Source organism: Catharus ustulatus, chromosome 8 (assembly GCF_009819885.2).
Source record: "Catharus ustulatus isolate bCatUst1 chromosome 8, bCatUst1.pri.v2, whole genome shotgun sequence".
In the NCBI taxonomy this organism is placed as follows: domain Eukaryota; kingdom Metazoa; phylum Chordata; class Aves; order Passeriformes; family Turdidae; genus Catharus; species Catharus ustulatus.
In genome coordinates, this window is record NC_046228.1 from 31,756,710 (window position 1) to 31,781,253 (window position 24,544).

General features: G+C 48.4%; 1 protein-coding gene across 6 annotated transcripts in view; it reads left to right on the forward strand.

Annotated features, from left to right (window-relative positions):
* SGMS1 (sphingomyelin synthase 1) overlaps nt 1-24,544 on the forward strand; it is an 85,637-nt gene that overhangs the window by 36,144 nt on the left and 24,949 nt on the right. For 3 of the 6 annotated variants that reach the window (XM_033066604.2, XM_033066606.2, XM_033066607.2), the window contains one exon: nt 15,617-15,820. The exons of 2 other annotated variants lie outside the window; for them this stretch is intronic. The gene's annotated coding sequence lies outside the window, so the exon portion shown is untranslated. Of the gene's footprint in view, nt 1-7,412; nt 7,545-15,616; nt 15,821-24,544 lie in introns of those variants that run through there. One more of the 6 variants, XM_033066605.2, reaches the window with a different exon arrangement.

Here is a 24,544-nt window from a genome sequence, read left to right on the forward strand (position 1 = left end):
CCGTAATTGCAGGAGAAAAACAAGCCTGTGTGCAGCAGGAAGCAGCAAGACTCTATTAACTCATACTTCTAATTTTTTCCCTGTGTCTTCTGCACAGTCCGTGATGATTTCAGCATAAATTGCTTAGGAAAAGTCCTTTGCCTGTTATTTAATTACTGATTGCTTGCATGGCAGGGGGTTGGGAGGTTAAGATCTCTTCCAACCCAAACCATTCCATGATTCTGCAGGTTGGGTGGATGTCAGAGGATGGTTACCCTGTATCCACAGATTTGCCATTGTAACCGTTGTAATTAAGTGTGGAATATTTAACAAGGAGATGATTGGAGGACTACATTAATCTAGGTAAGATTAAAAAACTTTGAACTGTCTTGCTGTCAGGTTTCTTCTTTTTCCCAATAAAAGCCTGGCTGGCTGGTGCCTTTCACCTCCAGGATTGCCTGCTTCTCTTGTTATCAGTGTTTCATAAGCATAAGTGCCTGCAATGGCCTTTTCCTGCTGCTTCTTACCCTTGGAATGGTTAACAAGAAGCTATTTCCTCTATGTTATCATATGCAAAGTACTGCTGTGACACTGCTGAAAAGCCAGACCTGTTGTGTGAGTCAGAAGAGCTGGAGATACAGTGATATCTGGGTCAGCTCAGTCAACCCAAGGATCTGAAACTAAAGGGAGGAACTGAATCAGAAGTGTTGGAGCAGCTGTGTGACACTTCCCCCCCCCCCAACAAACATCTGTAACTTGTCACACAGGTCACTTCACTGGCATCCTATCAACCTGGGCTCATATAAAGATTTCATTATTGCACTTGGTGGCTACTGTTGAGGTTTTGAATTTCTATGTTTGAAAGCGCTTTTGTATTGATGATGTGCTTAAGGGTTTTTTTGCTGTGTTGTAGGCCTTTTTCTGCTGTGAATTCTTATTTTTGGAGCTATGGGTGTGTAGGTTTATGGATTAAAAAAACCAAGGGAGGGGGAGAACCCTCCAAACAAAGCCTAACTGTGATCTCAGGAATCAAACTCCGCCTCTGACACAGAGGGAGGACAAGGGTTTAGGGCAGCACAGATACAAAGTGAGGTCTCCAGAGGATATCTTTGGACAGGCAGGAGGGATGATACCCCCAGAGAACAGTGCCTTTTCTGATCTCTAGGTCAAGGACAGGGGCATCTCCAGGCTTCACTCTGCCTTCGTGTGCACCCTGGAATAGACTTGGAATAGGGGAGTTCAGCTTGTATTTGACAAGGAAATGCCAGGTTCCATAGCAGGTGGAACAAAACAAGCAGCAGATCAAACTCAGGGCCTTTGGCCACCAAAGGTATAGGAAGGTGCATTTTTCAGTTTATGGGAGTCCCATCAGTGTGTGGTGAGCTTGTAGGGTGGACAGGGATGCTAAACAACTGAATTATGGATTTGTTACTTGGATTGATGATAATCTGGAAGAAGACTGTAGGCTGTGATACAGCCAGGAGTGCCAGAATTGTGAGACACAGGAATACTGCATCTCACTGGTTTCTTTAGAGGAGGCTGGCCAAGGAATAAAGGTCAGAATTACTGGGGGAAGCCTTTTGGCACCAGCATGGTGCTGTCTGCAAGTGAAGTTTATCCCTGCAGGCAGCTGCTCGCCCCGAGGACTGGCCAATTTTGGCTTTTGTTGTTTGTTTGTTTGTTTTTTCTTCTCTTAGTAACTCTCCAAAACACACTGCAGGGTGTCTGGTTGCACCCAAGGGATTACCTTTGTGGGCAGGAGAATAAAGAAGAACAGAGCTACTGTCCTGGAGATCTACATTTGTGCTTCTGCCTGGGGATTTTGGGCTAGTTGTGGTCCCTGTGCCACTGTGGTGAACCTCTGCAGGTGACACCAGCTGCACAGTCTGGCCTGAGCTGCTGCTCTCACTCTTGTCCACAAGGATTTTGTGGTCTGTTCCCCTGGGAGAAGCCAAAGGAGTGGGTCTGGGCACGAAAATTATTGTGGAACCATGACAATGTATCTGGTTTGGATGCATAAAGATGCAATTAAGGCTTGAGAGAAGTGTTTGGAACACTTCTGGTGAGTTTGGATGGATGAAAGAACTCTGCCAGATCCAGCAGAGCCTGGGGAAGTGCTTACCCAGAGTGTATTGGCACAAGGTATTCTTGTTTTCCTTGAGTTCCTTTCACCATGAAAAGGTGAATTAAAAAGGGGTTTCTGCTGCCCTGTGGGTTCTGGTGAGGTATTTATATTGGACAGTGTTGTTTCCCGTGGGAATCCATGTCCCTTCCTTTCTAAGAGGCTTGTTTTGATCTGACATCGTGGTGGGATTTAATGCTTCCAGTACAAGAAATTAAACAGAGGTTTAAAAATAAAAATACCCCCCTTACTCCCAAATCTCAGAATGACTTTTGAACCAGCACAGGCAGGAGAGAATCCCTGTGTGGATTCTTTGCTCTCTTGGGTTTTGATCTTGTTTTCTTATTTGCCCTAAAAATGTCCAGAGGTTAAAATTAGAATAATAGGCATTTACAAGGGAATTTTCTACGGTCAGCTTTCATTTAGCACTGAAAGCCCTGGAAAGCCTGGTCCATTTTAGGATGCTGAAGACAAAGTGAGTTTTTTCCTGTTTTATTTTAGAGCTGCATGATGGATATGGAAGTTTGAATTTTCCTTTATTTAGTATTGTACCAAAACCAATCTTTTGCTGTATAAACAAAGGGTCACATTCATAACATCAAGAGCAACTGAGCAAGGGCAGTGACTTAGAGGAAGAATATCTTGGTATTGCAAGTGTTTAACGAATAATGGAGATCTTCTGTGCCAAAATATTCCTGAATTTGTAACATATTGACCACACAAAGTCCTGCAGCTTTTCTTAGGAGGGAGAGCTGCTGTGCCCGTCTCTGTCACACTGTCCTGTTACATGGTGTATTTGGGGAAGGAGCACTGCTCCTTTTGTCACCAGATGAACAATCCTAAACTCTATTTGGATTCCTGTTGGGTGAGTCTGTAATGCAAACCCTGGCTGTGCTGTGTTGGTTTTATGGTTGGTCATCATTCATGCTCTCAGTGTGGTTGTAAGGATGTTCCCTGGGCTTCAGATCCTGCTTTTTTTATTCAGGATCACTCTGAAAATACATCTTGGGTATGTAGTTGCCTCAGGTGATACCCAAGCTCCAGATCTGCTTCTTTGGGGCAAGACTGGCTGCCTCTGGATTGATGTGCAATTTCCATGTGTAATTATTTATCTTCATATGTGTGTGCCTGTGTTTTTATTTCTCCGGTTCCCTAAAACTGTGGCCAATTGTGCCTTACTCTCCCAGCAGCATCCCAGGATCCTGGGGATGGATCTCACAGCAATGTGCTGGACTTGCAGCATCTCCGATTCCCCATTGGTTTGGCTTGTTCTGGGTTTCAGTGTCAGGTACAACCTGCTGCTGCCTTCCAGCTGTGACTTGTAGAGGAGCCACTCTCCTCCAGCAGGGTAACACAGAGACAGGGCTGGTGATGCTTTGCTGGCAGTGAGGAGCTGAGTTGGGCTGTAATTAGCATCCTCTCTTTTCCCTTGCAGGTCCAGAGGAGTTCTTTCTGTGTTTAGTTGGTTCTGCTTTATGGGGTTTAATTCAGTATGAAACAGTAGCTCATGCTGCCCAAGAGACAAGTCCCATGTAAACGGGGTTTGCTGTGTGCCCTGAGTGCCACAAGGCAAGGCAAGTCCTCAGCCTCTCCAGGAGGAGCTGCTTTGATGTTTGGAGATGCTGGTCTAGTCTTCATGTTCACAGCTGCAGGAATTTTAAGACAAAACAATGAGCTGAGAATCTGAGCCTCTGTGCAGATCTTTGCAGGGAATGTCTGTTGTTTTGGGGCTGCCTCTTTTTGCACCCACTTAGGGAATCCCAGAAGAGGTAGAAGGGACCTTAAAGCCCATTCAGTGCCACCCCCTTCCACTATCCCAGGCTGCTCCAAGCCCCCTCCAGCCTGGCCTTGGATACTGCCAGGGATCCAGGGGCAGCCACAACTGCTCTGGGCACCCTGTGCCAGGGCCTGCCCACCCTCCCAGGGAACAATTCCTCCCCAAAATCCCATCTAACCCTGTCCTCTGGCAGTGCCAGAGAATGGAAGCCATTCCCCTCATCCTGGCACTCCAGTTCCCCTGTATCCCTTCAGACCCTGGAAGGAGCTGTGAGATCTCCACACAACCTTCCCTTCTCCAGGTTGAGCGGCCCCAGCTTTCCCAGCCTGGCTCCACAGGGGAGCTGCTCCAGTCCCCTCAGTAATTCCATGACCTCCTCTGGACTCTCTCCAGCAGCTCCAGGTCCCTCCTGTGCTGGGCCCCAGGGCTGGGGCAGCTCTGCAGGTGGGGTCTCACCTGAGCAGGGCAGAGGGGCAGAATCCCCCCCTCCCCTGCTGCCCTCACTGGGGGCTCAGCCCAGGGCACAGGGGGGGTTCTGGGTCCCAGCTCTCACCCACAGAACCCCCAGGTCCTTCTCCAGGGCTGCTCTCAGACACTTCCCTGCCCAGCCTTTAGCATTTCACTGGAAGCCAGCTTGGGAGCTGCAAGTGGAACAGTCCATAAAAGCCTTCCCAAGCTCCTGGATGAAACCATGGTATGGCTTGGAGTCATAGCTCTGCCAGAAAATGCATCTGCTTGGGACAGGGACTGGGCCAGCTGACCCCAGAAGTCCCTTGTGATGTGGGGCATCTGGTCTTGGTGACACCAGGCTAACACTGGGAAACACCCGTGGTAAGAAACCAGAACTGTGGATGGCCTTAAATCCCTATGAACCAATGCTTGCAGGGAGTCAGTTTAAAACTGCAGTGGTGCCTTTTTTTTTGCTGTGTGAAGAGACCTCGAGCGCTCTGGCCCCAGCTGTGCCAGCTGCCACCACAGGTGAGCCCAGCTGGGCTCTCCCTGTCCCTGCTCAGCCTCAGTGTATTTGCAAAGAGAGGAGAAGGAGGAGGAGGTGTGCTAAACTGAGAACCAGGCGAGGCAAATGCGCTGACAGTTACAGAGAAACATGTTTTATTGGGAGCTTTTGGACAAAAACCTGGATAGTGCATGGAGTCTTTCCTGTCTCTCCTTTTTAGGGTGAAATATTGATAGGTAAGATGAATTTTGTACTTCCTTCCATTGCTGATGGCTTGCACTTGGCCTCTTTTTGCCAGACCACCCCCAGCTGTGGGAACAGAGAATGTTGGAGATTTAAAGAAATTGCAACTTTAATTTATCTCTTGGCCTTAAAATAAAAAACTTCAGTGTTTCTGTTGTTTTACACCAGCAGGAAGTAGTTATCTGCCAAGTTAATCAAGATTTTGGCTTGTAAACCTAAATGATACCCATGTCTGACTCTTCTTGCTTTGTTATAATAGAAGACAGACATCCTCTGGTTTTTAGAGGTGTAACAGAGATACTGTGAGACTGAGGGTTTTTTAAAGCATTCATTCCAATGGTGATGTTTGAAAAAAAAAAAAAGGAGGCAGAAGGGAAATAAAACTTGAGGGAGACGGAGACTGTAAGGAATCTTTATGGAATGTGGGTGATGAAACACCTCCTGACTGGTCTGTTCACATTGCCCATCTGTGATCCCTGTGTCACATTGAGAAAGCAGAAGTGAAGTCAAACCACAGCCAAGGTGAGTTAGCAAGGGCTGGGAGCTTGAATCTTCACCTCAGAAGTGAGATTGGGCACATGTCAGTTGTTCTGCTGAGCTGGAGTGTGACCTGTTAGCACGGTGACATTGTGGGACTGTGCCCCAGACAGGGCTGAGGTGCTGCTTCTGAACTCCTGTGGGTATCATCAATGATACGCAGGGTGTGAGAGTGAACTGGCTGAAGGCTCCCAGGATCATCCCAGGCTGAGCTTGGCATGGACTTCTGGAAGGTGACCTTGTCAAACAGGGTCACCCAGAGGTGGGTGGGCCCAGCACTTTAGGAATGGTGTCAACTGTGCTGAGTAAAGGGAGAAGGGTCACTCTTGTGATGCAGCCCAGCATGCTGGTGGCTTTTTTTGCTGGGAGGGTGTGTTGTGGCTCCTGGGAGCTTGTTGTCATCCAGACCCACAGGTCCTGCTTGGCAGAGCTGTTCCCAGTCTGTCAGCTCCCAGCCTGTGCTGGCTCCTGGGATCACCCTCCCCCAGGTGAAGGAAGGACTCTGCCTTCCCTTTGTTTGAACACCATGGGGCTCCTGCTCTCCCTTTGCTCCTGCGTTTTAGATTTCATCCAAGTGGCAATGTGACTGTCTGGTGTACTGGCCACTCACCCCAGTTATTGTGTCACCAGCAAAATGCTAAGGGCATTGTGCTCTGTGCATCCTTCATGTCATTAAAAGAGGTTAAACTACTTTGGCTCTCATATCAGTCCGTGGGAAGTGTCTGTCCTCTAACTGGAATTTGTACAACTCCCTGCTGGGCCTGGCTATTTGGCCACTTTTCCACCCACCTCCTTGCCCTCCTGGCTGCTCCATACTTTGCCAGCTCATCTGAAGGTATGAGAAGGGCCAGTGTTGAAAGTCTTGCCAACATCCTCTGCAATCCCTGTTTCATCCTAGGAGGAGGTCAGGCTGGTGAAGCAGGATTTTTTCCTTCATGTATGCCCATGCTGACTACTCGTGATCAGCCTCTTATCATTCAGTTAATTAGAAATGATTTCCAAAACTCATCAAATGTGACCTCACAGTGACAGCAGCCAGCTCCCTCAGCACTTGAGGATCCATCCCATCAGGTCCCATGGGATGAAGTATGTCCAGCCTACTGTCCCCTAGCCTGGTCCTCTTCACCTCAGGATAAGTCTCCCTTGTCTGGATTCCCCCTTTGGCCTCAGGGGCCTGCAGTTCCCGAAGGTTGGCCTCACTGGCACCCTTCACATCTCTTGCCAGATTCAATTCCAGATGTGTCTTGGCTCTCTTTGCCCCATCTCTGCCCCATCAGTGTTCCTGAGATTCCTCCAGGATCACCTGCCAGGAACACCTTCCACCATCCCAGGCTGCTCCAAGCCCCAAAGTGCAGCCTGGCCTGGGGCACTTCCAGGGATCCGGGGCAGCCACAGCTCAGGACAATGGCCCATGGAACCCTTCTGTGCCTGCCCACCTCGGTGTGTGGGTGCAGCTGGCTTTCCTGGCGTTTATTTGGACGTGCAGCCGTGTGTGTGAGCTCCAGGGTGGCAGCAGAAATAGCACAGCTCCTGGCAAAACCCCAGGACGTGTGAGAGCCTCCCTGTCTTACTGCATGGATGCAATATTTCTCTTGGATCGTCCAGCCCGGCTGTGGTGTCCGAGTCGAGGCTGTGCATGCAGCTTTAGGAAAATAAAGGCTTTATTTCTGTCTGATATTCTCCCCTACTTGCGTGTTTCCTAATGTATCCAGTCTCTCCAGAAGGGCTGTGCTTCTCCCTCCTTCTCCTCTGCCTATTTATATCCGCGGTGACGTTGCAGGAGTGTTTGCTTTGGAAGAAATCTCTCCGTCTGAGCCAAACTGAAAGCAAACCTGCAGGAGAAAGCATTCCTTTCTTCTCCTCCCGGGGAGAAGGGAGTCCTGGACAGTCGTAGGGAGTCAGCACCTGGGAAGGACAGGAAGCCTGGCAAGGTAAAAGCCTTTTTCTGTTTGACTAATGCAGTGACATCCACCCCCAAAACCCGTGAACTTCTCATTGCGGGGGGCGGAGGCGTGAAACTCCGGGGTGGTTTTTAGAGAGGAGCTGTGAAATGAGTTGCTGAAAGCCTCCAGGCTCAGGACAATGGCTCTTTGAGACTTGTCTCATCAGCTGCTTGCATGCACAGCATCCCAGCTCAGGGATTGCTGTCCCCCCTCATCAGGTCATGCGCAGGGGCTTTTCCTTCTCCCCCCCGCCCCGCTCCCCAAATATTGTGATTGCACTGTGGAAGTGATTTCCTTACACTAAAACAGAGTTTTGTCTTGTCTGTGGCTTTCTAAGCCCTCCAGAGCCTGGCTCTGAAACTTCCCAAGCCTTTCTGTTATTATTGTGCTTGATCTGAATCTAAAATAAGGAATTTGGATGATGGTTTTATAAAGCTATAAACTGAATAGTCTGTATTGTGTTTGTAAGGTAATTTGCAAAATAAGGGCATTTACTTTTGGTTAAGGCCAGGTTTTCTGACATCTGAAGCTGCATTTGCTACTTTTTGCTGCTTGTGAGCTGTAGAAGACACAGAAAGTAACACTCAAAGATTTTGAAGTGCTAAGTATGAAGCTGAGCATGTTTGAACCCTGTTTTTTTGCAGAAATGCCAATCCCTGAGCAAATATAACAGTCCAGCATAAATAAACAGCCAAGAAAGCAAGTCTACCTCTCTAGAAATTTGAAGTATTTACCTTCACTGTTTTACTCCCTATTAGATATTTTTAACTCCTAACCAAACTGCATTTTTGTGACCTGTAATTGCAGGGGTAAAACCTCTGACAATGATTTTTAGGAAACACAACAGACAGTGGAAGTTCTGTGGAAATGTTCTGAATTGCAGCTCTTTGGTGTGTATGGGGGGGGGGAACTGAGCTGTTCTTGCTCCAGGAAATTGTGGGTGCAGCACAATAGTACTCAAGTGAGATCAACCTTTGGGAGTAGTTACAGGTCCTTAAAAAATAGCAGAGGTTTCTTTGATTGAGAGCATGAGAGGGATGGTGGTGTCCCCAGTTTGAGATACATACCTACCCCACTTAACTCCTGTGGAATCAGCTCTGCAGTAACCTTGGGTAATCCACTGGGAATAACCAGGAGGCAGCAGGGTATCACAGAATCATTGAATGGTTTGGGTTGGAAGGACCTTAAAGCTCATCCAGTTCCACCCCCTGCCATGTCAGGGACACCTCCCACCATCCCAGGCTGCTCCAAGCCCCAAAGTCCAGCCTGGCCTTGGACACTGCCAGGGATCCAGGGGCAGCCACAGCTGCTCTGGCACCCTGTGCCAGGGCCTGCCCACCCTCCCAGGGAACAATTCCTTCCCAATATCCCATCCATCCCTGCCCTCTGGCAGTGGGAACCCTTCCCTCTTGTCCTGTCCCTCCATTCCTTGTCCCCAGTCCCTCTCCAGCTCTCCTGGAGCTCCTTTAGGCTGTGGATGGGGCTCTGAGCTCTCTCTGGAGCCTTTTCTTCTCCAGATGAACATTCCCAGCTCTTCCAGAGCAGAGGGGCTCCAACCCCTGGAGCATGTCCATGGCCTCCTCTGGACTCACTCCAGCAGCACCAACTCCTTCTGTCAGTACCAAGCAGAGTGAGTCCCTTTGTCTGTGCTCTTGGAGAGGGTTTTTTTATATTTTGGGGTTTGAAAACAAGAACATAATCTGTGTGTTGTGACTGGTGTCAAGAGCAGAAATGCAAGTGCCAGCACAGTAAATGCCAGCCAAAATATATGTGATGAATGCCAGGGGAAAGGTATTTGGCCATGGCTTGATTTAGCTGCTCTGTGCATGCTACAGCATAATATGTTTGTGTTGTAAATACAAGTTTAGTTTAATTTGTGTGTGATGAAACCCAGACAGAGCTGGTTGCCCAGAGAAGCTGTGGTTGCCCCTGGATCCCTGGAAGTGTCCAAGGCCAGGCTGGAGGGGCTTGGAGGAGCCTGGGATAGTGGAAGGTGTCCCTGCCCATGGCAGGGGTGGAATGAGATGGGATTTAAAGTCCTTTCCAGTCCAAACCATTCCATGATTTTATGCCTTTTGTGATCAAAGCTGCTGAGGCTTGGCTTCGGTGGGAACAGGATGAAGTTCCTTCAGGAAGGTCCAGCAGGATGAAGGTCCCCTGTTCAAGTTCCTGTTTGGAATTGTAGGGAGAGACAAATAATTCAGGTGCTTATAGTAAAGTGTTTGTGTAAGAAATATGATTTGGGATTTCACTGAACACTGATTTTTTTAGGGACATATATGCCAGAAAGCAGAATTTTAATGGTCATGTTGGAAGGACCAGGCTGTTATTTTTTATGCTTACACAGAACTTATGCTTGAACATCTTCTAAGAATAAATTTAACTACAGATCAGGGTTATAAAAATAAGATCTAGCAGGGCAAGCTTTTGTTGCATTTTGATCATTGGTGGAGATGAAAGTGCAGTTAGATTTTATCTGAGTGACACCAAAAGCAAAAAGCCTTTGCTTGTGGTATCATTGCTGCCTGTTCCCTTTTTTGTAGGATGAGATAAGGGGACCTATAAACATGTGCATATAAACCCCTGTAAACCCTTTAAGCCTTTGGGATTAATGGCTCTGGCTTCCTGAGCATAATTTGTTCTTTCCAGCTCTTAATTAAGGTCGTCCTTAGAACCCAGGTGAACTTGTGGCCAGGGAAGTCATCAGAAGGAGGATAAGAGCTGGAATGATGGAATTGCCACAGCTCACCTGTGTGTAAAGCCCTGACACAGGATACTGGGAATACAACACCACAAACAGCCCACAAACAGCTCTTATCGCTCCTGACATGTTGTTCCCTTTGCCCTTGGGGCAGAGGAAGTGTATATTTGAGTATTAATCCACATCATGCTTATTAATGAGAAAGCTATTGGATAGCTGGGGGTGTCAGGGCCGTTTAACCTGTGGATATTGACTACCAGCTCCATAGGGAGAATGGGGAACTGGAGGCTGGGATATTATGGAATTGATTATGGGTGTTTTATCTCCAGACTCTTTGAGTGCAGTGTCTGTTGTGTTGGGTCTGCTGCCTGGTTGTGAGGGAGATGCTCCTGGCAGGCACAGCAGGTACAGGTCAGGTGTTTGGGATGACAAACAAACATCTTGCTAAAGAGCCTTAAGGAGTGGATTTCTGCTTAGTGCTCGGTGTGGCTGTGGTCTGCAAACAAACACTCAGGATGTGGAGACGGTTGATTTATCTTACAGGAAAAAGCCCCCTCCACACCCACAAACCCTGCTGTTGACCTCTGGCACTAAACACCATCCTGTATTAACTCTTGCTTTCATTTTGGGGAGGTGACTGGGCTTATTTTTGGTTGGTTGGGGTTTGTTGTTTTGAAATGTTTATTTTACTTGGTGTGTCTAAGGCTTTAAAGAAGCCAGAGAACCTGATAGTGCCAAACTGCTGGAGTACAAACCAGCAGCATTGTCCCAAGGTATGGGGCAAACAGCAAACTCTTTTGATGGAAAAAACAGTGAGACACCAATCTGTGTCCCATTACTGTATTTGGTGAGGAAACAATCTGTAACAGAGGCCTTTGGGTTTGGAAGAGATAGAAGCAGACTGGAATTTTGAGGTGGTGACTTTTGTAACTGAAAGTTTTTAACACACATGGGTGATGAGACTTCTGGGAGAGCAGGAGTGAACCAGGGAATAGAAGTGGCACTTGCCAAGATGGAAGTGCTGTAGCATGTGGGATGCAGTCACATGGGAATGATACTCTGCCCTGTGAAAAATGTCCTTATTGTTGAGTGGGAAGTTTGAAAAGGGCATCTCATTTCCATTTTTCTTTTTTATGGAAAGCTTCACTCTTCCAGGCTCAAAAGGGACCTCAGTGGTATTAAATTCTTGCTTTGACCTGGTATATGATTGCACATGCCCTGGATGGAATTGCCATTCCAGAGTGTTTTCCCTTGAAAGGCACTGGGTGTTCAGCTCTGCAGAGCCACCCCAGGGAAGGTCCAAGGACCTTCCAAGGTGAGCCATGGCCTTGGACCAAAAAGAAGAGAAGTCTGGGCAGACCCTGCAGCCCTGGGAAGCACACATGATGAGCAGAGGGAGGATTTTATCCATATAGGTTAGATGAGAACTCCAGGAGCAGTTTGGATGATGAGTGGCACAGAGTGAAGGCACTTCACCATGAGGTCCTGTATCCTGGTGGACCTCCAGGGGTTTGGGATCCCACTGCTGCTCCTGCCATCCTTTTTAGAGTTACAGTGTGTGCACTGTAAGGAATGCTTGTGCACTGTAAGGGATGCTTGTGGTCCCTCAGAGCTCTCCCAGTGGGTGCAGCCCCATGTCTGGGGAGTTTGTGGGGAACAGGAGTGGACTGGGAGCGTCAGGGATCAGCTCAGCCATGTGGAGCATCCCGGATTGCAGAACTGCTGCGAGGGCAAAGGACAACCACGTGTCCAAACACAACAGCACGAGGTGTTTCTGAACTCCCTGCTCACCCAGGAGCAGGAGGACCTTCCAGCTGATTTTCCAGAGGATTCTGGTTTGCTGCCAGGGTTTAAAATACACCTTCACTCTTGCATATGTGCTCGAGCACATGATGCTGAATTTGGAGGAATTCTGCTCAGGGAACTCAGTTCAACTTGCAAGCAAGGCTGATCTTTTTATAGGAGAGAGGGAGAAGAGTGGTTTCCTGCGGACGTTGCTCTGTGAGTCACACATTACATGACACAGCATTCCTCCCGGGAAACTTAATTACTGGAACTGATGAGCACATCAGCGCTCTGGAATCTCCCTTTGTGTTAGCAAACACACCTAAGCACTTCACCTAGTGCTTCTGGAACTTATTCTGAAAATACTTGAGATACTCAGCTGTTTCATGTTTTTTAGTTTCTCTCAGAACCCCATTAATGTAAATATTTTTAGTTTCAAAAGCAGCTGTCCATTAAAACAGCCTTCAACATAAGAAGTTGTAATGGCTGTTAATGCTGTAACACAGATATAATAATATTAATAATAATAATAATAATAGTAATTTTATTACATGTGTAATAATAAACCCTTCTCTAAGTGTTTTAATGCAAACAAAGGTCAGAGTAGCTTTATAATCCTCCTGTAACATATTTTTTCTGATATGTCAGTGACCAGGACAAGTTACTTGAATGAACAGAATAAAAAAAAAAATGCTTTGAAGGTTTTTTGGGCTATGTGGGGTGGATGTATTGATTTACGTTGCTCGTGTGAAGCCCTGTGAACACATCACACAGTCACAGTGTTGGGCTCAGGGTGCTCAGGCCTTGGCAGGGGCTGCCCAGGGAGGTTTGGAGTCCCCATCCCTGGAGGTGTCCAAGGAAGGGCTGGAGGTGGCACTCAGTGCTCTGGGCTGGGGACAAGGTGGGCACTGGGCACAGCTTGGGCTCCGTGGGCTGGGAGGGCTTTTCCAGCCTCAGGGATCCTGGCATTCTGAGCAGTTTTTTCTTCCTTGCCTGAGACTTTCATTCCCCCCCCAGTGGTGGATTTCATCTGCTGATACACAATTATTTTCTGATGGGTAGGGGAAAAGGGGGCTCAACATAATCTGACTGGTTTTGGTGTTTAGGCAATTTTAAGCTGTCAAGGCAAGGAAGGCCTTTCCCCGGGCCTTTGGAAGGACATTCCAAAGCCTTGTGGTGCTTGAATTATCAGGACACATCAGCACTGGAGCTTGGTAGCAGCCCTTTCCTCTCAGTGCCAGCAGTCAACCTTAAATCTGGTTTTTGTGTCACATCGCTCATGTTCTGGTGAGAAAGAAGCAACATCTCTGTGGCCATCTCTATTCTTCAGGTGTTTTTCTGTCACTCTCCTGTTGAAGCAGGATAAGGGAAGGTGGAGGTGAAACAGCAACAGCCACTGAACTGAGAGCAGTACTCCCAGATATTCAGTCCTATAGAAAGAAAATTATGTCATCAGCTCAGGCTGTCTTCTCTTTCAGCCCTTAGGCTAAATATGTCCTGGCTGGACTATGTAGAAGAAAAAAATACCCTCCTTTGCACATCCTGTGGAAGAGTTCATTGTGTTTCTTTTGATTTGTTTAGGGCTTTGCGGGGTGTTGTGTTGTATCTGTCTGGATACATGCAGTATTTAAATGCACCATGGTTGAAAAGGTGTTCTCAAAGCTCACTTTTAATTACCTGTAATACTCGTCCAACTGTCTTCTCTTCTCCCTCCTGGCCCCACCTGACTCGTGGGAAAACAGAGCTGGCTTTGTTATGTGCCTTGAGGTCACTGAACTCACACAGGCCTGGATCATGGGGGAAAAAAATATTGCCAAGATAAGATCTGCTGGAGTCACACAAGAGCATTTCTGTCAAATATGAACGCATTTATTGTCTGAAGGGCGTTACTGAGTTGGCCTCTGGCCTCACCAGGTGACTTCTGCTGGCCTGAGAGGTGTGTGAGGGCCCAAAGCAGACATGAGTGTCGTCAGCATAACAAGGAGTCCTTGGCCTGTGGCATCTTCTAATTAAGCTGTAGATCCCTTATATATATGCTCAATGGGAGGGATTGACAGGATTGGTACCGACTGAAGTACGTCTAAGAAATCTTTAGGTGATGAGCAATTACTGTTCCCACTCCAGAATCCCTCCTGGAAAGAGGGGCCAGGTGACATCTGTTGGGTGTTACAGAGCCCAGTCACTGAAAGACTGCTGCAAAGAAAGGGAGCTCACTGGTGCCTCATTCCGTGTCTCCTCAGATTTTAAATAAAATGGGCTGAGTTAGACTTGACCATGGGCCGTTTTTAGGTGTCTAAACTTTGTGGAGGAGTTGATGATGAGCACATTGTTCCATTGGATACTTGGCTGTCTCCTCCATGTGTTAGGAACAAGCACTGCTGGACCATGTTCAGGGGCGTGGATTTATTAAAAAACCCCAAAGCAGCTAGTCCTTTAAAATACTTGTTTTCTGTATGATAGGATGAGTGTGGAAGGATTTCTATGACAGCATTTGAAAATACTTTTTCCACCCTGTGCTTCTTTGATGGGCTCTGCAGATTCCTCGGTGTTCCTGGCAACAGGCTCCCTCTCTCGGGATGGAGCTCAGAAAACTTGATGCTGCTATTTGTTACTGCCGGTGCCTATTTTTCAATTTCCACATTATTTCTTCTGTACAGTGGAAGCAGGCTGCTTCCTACGCCTCTGACTTCACTCCTGGACAGTGTTTCTGTTGGATCCAGCAGGCAGCGGGCTCGGGAGAGTCCGTGCTCTGCTGGAAAACACTGCCAGCGCTGCTCATCCCATCAGTCTTCCCAACATGTGACTCAGCCTGCTTTGTGTTGTGGTTTTGTACTGAATTACAGCAACTCCCCGTTGTCCCAAGGCAGTGGCCAGCAGACATCCTCTGCTCTCTCTCACCTGGGATGCTTTCACCAGCCTTTCCCGCTGGATCCATGGGCAGGAGACGCTGTGTGCTTCCAGCCCTTGCTGTGTCCTTTGGGATGGAGGCTGGTTGCCAGCCCAGCCCTCGGGGCCGGCGATGCTGCCTGGCCAGGGACTCTGCTGCTGGTGGCAGCAGTGGGATGGAGCCAAAAATTCATGGAAAGCTTGGGGAATTGGTTGTTTTGCTTCGTGTTAGCGTGGTGGAACACGACTTTTCTTTCTGGTGGAGGCTTGTTATTTTTTTCATTGTAGGGTAGGACTTAACATCTGGTACTCATATATATTGGAAAAAGGGAATCCCTCCCCGCAGTGACTCAGAAGTGACACTTAATGCGTGCAGTAGGAATCCCCAGACTAAACTTAGGTGCTGTACCCATTTCCCCGTGCTTTAGGTGCTGAACTCATTTCGCCGTGCTTTAGGTGCCGTTTGCCGGTGGAGCAGCGCTGCCGGAGCTGTTGCACCACCCGCGGCCGGGCTGGCACTCCCAGCCTCCTCCTCCTCCTGCTGCCGCCGTTCTCCTGTGGCGGGCGCTCCGTCCCCTCCTCTCCCGGCGCTGACGCACTGGCGCGCCCGGGGAAGGAGCGGCGGGAGCGCTGTCGCTCCATCCCCTCCGCATCTCCGCTCACCTCTCCTCCCCTATTCCCTCCGCAGGCGCTTCCCGCGGGGCTGGCGAGCAGCTGGGAGAGCGGCACCGCCGGAGCCCAGCCCGGGGAAGTTGAAAGGCAACTTTGAAGGCGGAGGAAGTCGGGGCTGGCGAAGGAGGCGCGCTCCGCGCTCCGGGAGTGGCCGCGCCGCCGCCGTGTCCCCGTCCTGCTGCCGAGTTATCTGCTGCTATCTGCCGCCTCATTTCCACCAGTGAGTAGCTCTCCTCTCCGGATGAGTGTAAAGGCGTGTTTGGCTGCTGTTGGAGGGCCGGGGGCTGCGTTTGGGGAGCGGCAGGGGGACTTGGATACAGTCAGATGTACAGCGCAGCTCTGGGGAGTTGGTTGTCTTTTTGCTTGGGTGACTTTTTTGAAAGCGGCACTTAAGCTCGTGGTTGCTTTGGTGTTTGCTGCTTGGTTTTAATCTTCGTTTTTTCGTTTAGCTTGGGGTATTTTTTACTAGAAACCAGCCAGGCTGGGACAGCAGTGACATGCCGGTGAGTCCCCCTGGCTTGTCCCCGAGGTTGGGTCAGGGCTGTGTTTCCATCTCCTGCAGGGGCACGGAATCTTCTGTGCTTTCTGCCTTTGGAGATGTGTTTGCAGCACACCTGTGGGAGATAACCAGAGTTTGCACAGCGCGACAGCAGCGTTGTCTGCACAAACTAAAAACCAGGGACAGTCTGCTGTCCCCTTTGCCACCTCGGGCTGCTCTCCACATGCCTGACCTCCTTGACCACTGCCAGATATATATCCCCAGGGTGGTTGTTTGCAGTGTTTGTGTGAAAGAGCAGCAGCGAGAAGGCGTTTTAGGCTTCCTGTGAGGTCGCAGAGTGGCTGTGCCTGGGCAGCCTGTGCATGACACGGTGTCACCGCTGCCCCACAGATGAACTGCGGTTGTTCAGCAGGGTGGCCCTGGGTGTGGAGAGCAGCCCGTGAGTCACAGGGACAGCACAAATCCACTCGGAGGGCTGCGGGTGCTGCAGCAGGGGGAACAGAACTTTATCCGTGAGCTGCGTGCGCCCTGGATCTGCTGCGGAGTCTTTCGGGGGCTCTGATCCTATTTGTGCGTTTTGGGCACAGCCGTCTTTTCTTCTCATCCTAAACCTCTTTGGAACTCAATGCCTTAATCTGGAAGCTTTCTAATAGATTTAGAGCGATGAGTCAAGCGGGTTTTTTTTTGCTTGGCTTCTGGGGAAGAAAGTAAACCAAACTGCCTGCAGTAGCTCATCTGTGTGTATTTTTTATACATGTATTTGTGTATATGCACACACAAGTGTACACACACACAAAAGAGCTACTCCAGGCGTTGGTTTTTAGGCTGTGTGTGTATAGATGGGCACGTGTGTCTGTATAAAAAATGTGTTTTTATAGCAGGATGGTGTGAGCAAGCTGAGAGGAGCATGAATTTCTTCCTGCTCTGTCAAGTAATACCCTGCCTACTTCATTTGCCAGTTGATTTGGTTATGTAGACAAAGGCAGGAAAACAGACCATAACAAAGCCACTCTTATCTAATCTGCTGAACAGCACTGTCAGGTAAATCATTAACCCATGGGCCCAGTGCCTGCAAAAACTGCTAAAAAGGTTTCCTGCCCCTGAAATTCCCATTTTCCAGAAGGTAAGAAGTAAAATTACTTGTAGATCTTGGTTTCACATGTGGGTGTTTGCTACTGCCGTGGTTTCTGTGCCTCTTAAAAATGTGCTGTAGTCCAGTGGATTAATGATGGGAGAGGACCTGCTCTCCCTGTGGTGTTTTTCCGAAGGGAGCAGCTCCAGCTAAGGCAGAGGGGAAACACAGCATTTACTTACTTGTTAACGCTGTCATTCATTAATGAAATGAAATTTCACGTGGGTTTATGGCTGATGGAGTGTTTTGCTCAGCAGCTTCACTTCCTGGCATCCTGTGATTCAAATCCATTTGAGCTGGGAAGATTTGCTGTGGGTCTGGCTGTGCTTAATTCCACACCAAACTTCTGTTTTGGTTGACTTTTGTTTCTGTAGGCATGTAAGAGATGGGTTTCTCTGAAGCATTTAATACTTGTAGTCTGTACAGTCCTGTCTGCATTTGCTTTATGTTTTGATCGATCGTGTTGGCAGCAAGTCTGTTTTGTGTGAGTACCTTCAAGCATGGAAAATCTGTAGCACATGGACAACAGCAGAAGTAGTTTCATTTGTGATGTTTGCAGCCCTTGCCTGAACAAAAGAAAAAGGGCTCAAGAAGGGCTTAAGCTGTTCTAGTTGCCCATGTCCAAGAGCATGACTCAAAACTTCCAGCTGAACTCCTGTAAGCTCCCTGAGTCGGTGTTGGAGTTGTGCCTTTCACCCCTAAGCTAGGTCTGTTTTAAGTGCCAGACTCAGCCTACTTGTCTTCTGCCAAAGGTCTGCCTGGTCCTACCAGGGGATATTCAGGCATCTCCAGGGCGAAAATGGTTCCAAACAAGGATTTGGAGGGCAGAGCTCAGAAAGCTGGACTGCACTTTCAGTTAAGCCCATGCCCCAAGAGCTGTGTGCCATTTGGCACAGCTCAGCGCCCTGCACACCCTGTGCTCTGTGTGCCTGGCTTTCCAGCTGCCTGGGAAAGCTCCAAACTGCTCCTGCTGCTTGGGAAAGTGCCCTTTTTGCTTGGTTAACTTTACAGCCTGGCTGCACATTAGCTTTTTAAAGCCGAGCTTTTTAAAACTGCTCTCCCATGTGAGGAGAGAATTCGGGGATTGCTGTGTGTCTGGTTACACCTGACACCAAGTGCCTGAGGGAGGAGATACCTGAGGGAGGACAAGGTGACTCCAGACCTTTTCCCAGGAGGTGTGAACTTGTGGAAGGAGGTCTCTGTACTGGGGACACTCCAGCAAATGCTCCCAGGTGCTGTGTCAGGTGGTGATGTGCCTTGCAGAGGGCAGGGTGGTTTCTCCTCCCCGTCCTAGGAGAGCCTGCTGCAGGAGCAGATCCTTGCTTAAGCCTCTCTTCTTTGAGCTTTTATGGACAAGAAGGTGCTGATTAGGATCTCAGCCTGTTCAGGTGAGCTGTGGTGCTTTGGGGAACCAGGTTGCCACACTCTGTGTGCAGTCAGAGCTGTTGTGGCCACAAGGGACAAGGAGAAGCAACACACATTGGGAGTGTCTCTGCTGCTCCTTGTGCACTTGCCTCTGGCCTGAGGATGGTTTTTTGCCAGGAAAATTGCCCTGATGGAGCATTCTGTTTTCTCCAGCTGCTTTCTGCAGCTGTCTGCACGGCTAAGGAGGTGGGGGAAATTACTCTGGTTAAAAATAGAGAGGCGGATTAGGAAATGTGAGGTATGGTTTCAGCATCCAGCCAGGCTGCTCTCACAACTCGCTGCTGCCACCGAAAGGGGAAGGACTTGCTGGTGCTCCGTGCCTGCAGGAAAACCAGGAAAAGAGCAGATTTTCCACCGTGGAATCACCCAGGCACAGGACAGGAGGAGGGGATGCCTCTGAGAAAAGCTTGTTGAGCTCTGCTGGCGCAGGGTGACACGAGTCCAGTTGCGCAGGGATTGGAATTCAGGTGAAGGCTCCCATTGGAAAGGTTGGATTTAAGCTTCCAGCCACAGCCTAGCTCATCTGGGTTAGTCTGCCCAAGTTAAGGACAGAGATGTAGGGAGATCTACTCTGCTCTTTGAATTGTTCTTACTCTGCTGTTTTATGAGGAGAGTTCTGCTTGGGGGAAAAAAAAAAGCAAAACCAAAAGTGCTGGGGGTGTGATTTCACTGAATGTGGATGTGTAATATGACACTCTCAGAAGAGACTTTATTTTGCAATAAGTGTGTGAAGTGTCAGGAGAAAGAGTCAACAGACAAGCCAAGGATAAAGAACTCGTGCTTTGGAAACCATGGACTTTTAAAGTGTTGTTTTTAGGAAGTGGTCGCTGCACAGTGTTTTGTCACCAACCTTCAGTGTTTGTCACTGTTCCTTGTGGTTATCACTGGTCCTTTTGATATGTTTACTGCTTGCCTTTCCTAAAACAACTGAATTGCTAAAATCCAGTCAGGAAAAACAGTATTTTCTTTGCTGAAAAGTTTGTTTCCTGCTGCTTTTTTTTTTGTCTTTGGTTTTGTGGGTTTGAGGCTATTTTAATTTGCTTTCTTTAATTTTTTTAACTCTTTATCAGCCTTTAGAAGAATTTGAGTTCTCCTGCTGCTCCTTGGCTCAGCTCCTGTTGTTGTTGCACTCTCAGCCACAAACTGATAAACAGTGACCCATCCTGTACAGTGCTGAGAAAAAAATATCCAGGGGCATTTCAGACATCCTGGATATCCATCCTAGATGGATCCTAAACCCCAGGATGTGTCCTGTACCAAGCATTCCCTGCAAAGAGTGCAGTGAAGGGACTACAGCAGTTACTGATCAGAGTTAAAGAATGTTTATCTAATACTTAGTTCAGAAAACCTGTCATGTTTCCTGGGCAAATACTTTGAAGACAAGCAGCATTTATTCTTTTTGAGAAGCTGTGAATACAAGGTGGAATTCAGTATCAAGTCAAACTATACCTTTACCTGGAATTGTTCTACCTTTTAAAAGTGAATTTAAGAATTGAAGTAGCACTTCAACCTCTGAAAAAGAATTCTGAAGACAAGCAGGTATTTTTATTCAGTTAAATTTCATAACACTTCAGCATGATTTCTCACAAATTACTGGTCTGCTTTTTATAACCAGGAGTAAAAATTCATTGGTCATAGATATAACACTGTTTTTTTGTGAATTTAAAAGATCACTTCAGCAATCAAGCAGGTTTTTTACCACTAAGAATATGGATTCTGTAATACCTGGGGGGTTTTTTTGAAACAATCAATCTGAACACGTTTGACTCCAATTCATTTGTATTGGAGAAGCTGATGCTTTGGGAGTGTTGGGTATTAAGCATCAAGGATGAGAAGGATTTCGTTGGAGGACCAGCAAGTGAGTTCTGGTGTAACTTTGATTTCAGTTTCTTTATCTTCCCAGCTTTCTGAGGTTTTTTTTTTCTGTATTATTTCTAACTCCTTTGGTGTTTTGAAATTTTCTCTTTTAATCTCAACCACCTGCTTCGCTCTAGGGACATTGGTTTGTCTGTTCTAAACCAGTCACACCCCACCTAAATCCTGGCATTGTTCAGTTCTCTCAGTGTGTTTGGATGTTGGGCTGAGGTTAAAGCAACAAAGAACAACCCCACCAACAACACAGGCTGGGGAAACCTGCTGGAGCAGCTCTGTGGGGAAGCAGCTGGGAGAGGAAGGACTGAGCTGTCCCTGAGGCAGCAGAGTGTCCTGGGGGTGCTGGGGGACACCGAGCTGTCCCTGAGGCAGCAGAGTGTCCTGGGGGTGCTGGGGGACACCGAGCTGTCCCTGAGGCAGCAGAGTGTCCTGGGGGTGCTGGGGGACACCGAGCTGTCCCTGAGGCAGCAGAGTGTCCTGGGGCCAAGGAGGCCAATGGGATCCTGGGCAGCAGGAAGAGCATTGGCAGCAGCTCAGGGAGGGATCCTGCCCCTGTGCCAGCCCTGCAGGCCCCTCTGCAGTGCTGTGTCCAGCTCTGGATCCTCAGCACAGCAGGGCCAGGGAGCTCCTGCAGCGGGGCCAGCGGAGGCTGCGGCGCTGAGGAAGGGCCTGGAGCATCTGGGTGCCCAGGAAAGGCTGAGGGAGCTGGGGCTGTTCAGGCTGGAGAGGAGCCCCAGCTGAGAGGGGCCCTCAGCCCTGGCTGTCCCTGTGTGCAGGGAGGGGCAGAGCAGGGCCCAGGCTCTGCTCCGGGGGCCCAGCAATGGCCCCAGAGCCACGGGCAGGGACTGAGCCCAGCAATTCCCCCTGCACAGGAGGCACAACTTCTTCCCTGGGCAGTGCCCAGCCCTGAACAGATTGCCCACAGAGCCTCTGGGCTCTCCTCCCTGGGGCTGTTGCAGAGCTGTGTGCACACAATGCTGTGCCCTGTGCTCTGGGATGGCCCTGCTGGAGCAGGGAGGGGCCACCAGGTGCCCACTGAGCTCCCTGCAGCCTCAGCCAAATTTGGATCCTGTGATCTGACCTGGGCAAACCTTGAGAAACTTAACTTTGTGTTAATACAGTTGCAGAGAGAGAGTGGACGGATGTTTCAGGTGGTGAGGGGATCTCTAGTTCTGGTGAAGTTGTGAAAAGTGATATTGCAAAAGCCTAATGAGAAATGAAAGCAACTTTCTGCTATGTTTGCCTTCCCGGATCTTGTTGCAGCTTCTGGGAACAGAAGTGGTGCAATTGTTTGCTGGGAGCAGGATTTTAGAGGAGGGAAGAAGTCCTTCTGGGGAGCTGAGAGGGAACCCTTGTAACCCAGAACAGTTTGCCCCCGGTTTAGTTCCTGAGCTACTAAATTTACATCAGGACCTCTCTCCCAGACCATATGTATTTTTAATGATAACAGTGTAACTGTTTAGTAGAGATTTTGCAAACATTTTTCCCTCTGTGTAGTGGCATGGCTTTTATGAGATGTGAATGGAAAGGTGGGAAAAGAATTGATCTGGTAATTCTGGGTTACTTAAGCTAAGAGCACTGGGTTACCGATTTGGATTTATCTGGGAGAAAAGTGATCCAGGCTCAGACTTTTGTTAATGTTTAATGTTGTGTAACGTTCTGCCCAGGCATAATTGAGCCATCAGTGCAGGAGTGATCCTGTTGGAGGGTTTTTTTGTGAGTGATTACAGAGCCTGCTGTGGCTTTCATTTCATTGCAGCCTGAGCTCATTGATGAACAGGGTCATCATTTATTTACAGTTCTTGGGATCCTTTCACACTGATTCTCCTTCTTCTGGGCAGGGAGGAGGATGAGGAGACACCACAAAGTTATCTACAATACTGTGCCCTATCTTTTTGGTGGTGGTTTGGGATTTCCCTGATTTTAGCAACCTCTTCACTTTCTCCTAATCCTCGTGATTTTTATCTGGATTGTATCTGGATTGGGCTGGGAAGGGTCTGACACGTGGGGCTGGGAGGAGCCTCAAAGGATGGAAAAAGGAGAGATGGAAAGGAAAATAAGGAAGAAAAAAGACAAGGAGAACAAACACTCCTGCTGGTTCTTGTCTGCGTCTCAGTTTGAGATGAATTCTCCTGATTTTTCTTTGTGATTTCCCTGATTTTGTGAGATTCCCACATAATATAGTTTGCCTCCATGCTCTGCCATGCAAAGCTTTGAAGCAAGGAGTCCTGTCTAGAAAGTACCTTTGAAAACAGGTGAGCAGAAGCTGCAAAGAGAAGCCGTGGCTGCCCTTGGATCCCTGGAAGTGTCCCAGGCCAGCCTGGAACTGCCTGGGGTAGTGGGAGGTGTCCATGCCCATGGCAGGGTTGGAACTGCATGGGCTTTAAGGTCCCTGCCAACCCAAATTCTTCTGGGATTCTGTGAAGTGATTTTATACTCAGAAATAACTTTAGGCATGAAGATGACTTTCAGTTCTGTTGAACCTCTGAATAATTAGAAGAGGAGGAGGAGCACCCACAAGCTGAGTGTTAGGGCAGACTTGGCAATTTCTGGATGTTCAGCAGGGACCTGTTGAGCTTTGTAGTCCTGCAAGGTAGGGAAGAGCAGTATGAAGTCCCATGAAGACCGGAGCACCACTGAAGCTTTACATGTCCTGTGCTAGAGAATTCACTTTACACAGCTGAGCACAGTCTTCATCCTGAGCTCCTCTGGTTGCAAGGTCACCTCAAGTCCACTTTGTAAATACAGAGTAATAAAAAGGTAGTCCAGAAATAATTTGGGCCACATTTTCATGGTGGGAAGTGGTTTTCAGCTACCTGTAGAGTTGTCATGACTGAACTTGGAGGTTGTTGTCTGCCACCAGCTGTCTGAAAGCTGCTGTGCCTTTTAAATCAAATTGTACAAACACAAAAAAAGGCAAGATGTTGTGCATTGTAAACAGCAGTGTTATTTGTCAGTCAACTGCCTGAAGTAAAAAATCTCAAGAAAAAGGAGATGGCAGTGATTGGAGGCAAGTTTTCCTTAAGTAGCTATTACTCTTCCCTAGAGAAATTTGCCGAAGCAACTCTTGTAACTGCTAACACTTGAAATTGTAAAGACATTGTGTTAGTGTGGCAAAGCTCTAGAAAACAGATACTGCAGTGAGTTTCAGCAGTGCTGTTGATAACTGCTGTTGTGGCCCCAGGCAGGGAAATCAGACAGAAAGAACCATTTTGGTCATTCTGGCTGAATTCCCAGTGAGAGTCCCTGTGGGTGGTGGGGCCCTGGCACAGGGTGCTCAGAGCAGCTGTGGCTGCCCCTGGAGCCCTGGCAGTGCCCAAGGCCAGGTTCGATGGGGCTTAGAGCACTCTGGGATAGTGGAAGGTGTCCCTGCCCATGGCAGGGTGGATTTTATCAGTTCCAGACCATTCTGGAATTCTGTGCTGTGGCATCCCATTCCAAGTGCTGTGTTTGGTGGAGGCCCACACCAAGATCATCTGATGTTTGTCTTGAGGTTTGATTCTGCCTTTCACCCATCTGGCCTGACTAAATGATACATGAAGTAAAGTGGTTTCTGCTATTTTTAGGCAGTGCAGATCACAAAGGCAAATATAAATGCAACATTTCTTAATATCAAACTCCCTTGCCTGCTGACTGACCCCAAATTCTGTGCCCTCCGTTAGGGGACACAAGTCCCCTTGTCCTCAATGATTTATGCAGCATCTACAATAACAGGGCCTGTTGCTTTCGGACGTGGGTGCATTCATATTTTATGTCTCTGCCTGCCCTTCATGTTTTATTTAATGGAGAGTGTAAGGAAATTGGTTACTTGGCAAAAAGTGGCTTTTAGGGGCTAAGGAGCTCCAGGTTTCCTGAGTTTTGGGCTGGCGCTGTGTCTGCTCTGCTCCCCAGAGGCTGTTCCACTGCTTCTCAAGAGCTTTCTGAATATTGATCCTTCCTCCTTGCTCCTCCAGAAAGGGAAGAGAGCCTGCAGCCTTGCTGCTGGCAACCTGTCTCCTGCAGATTGTGTTTGGGGA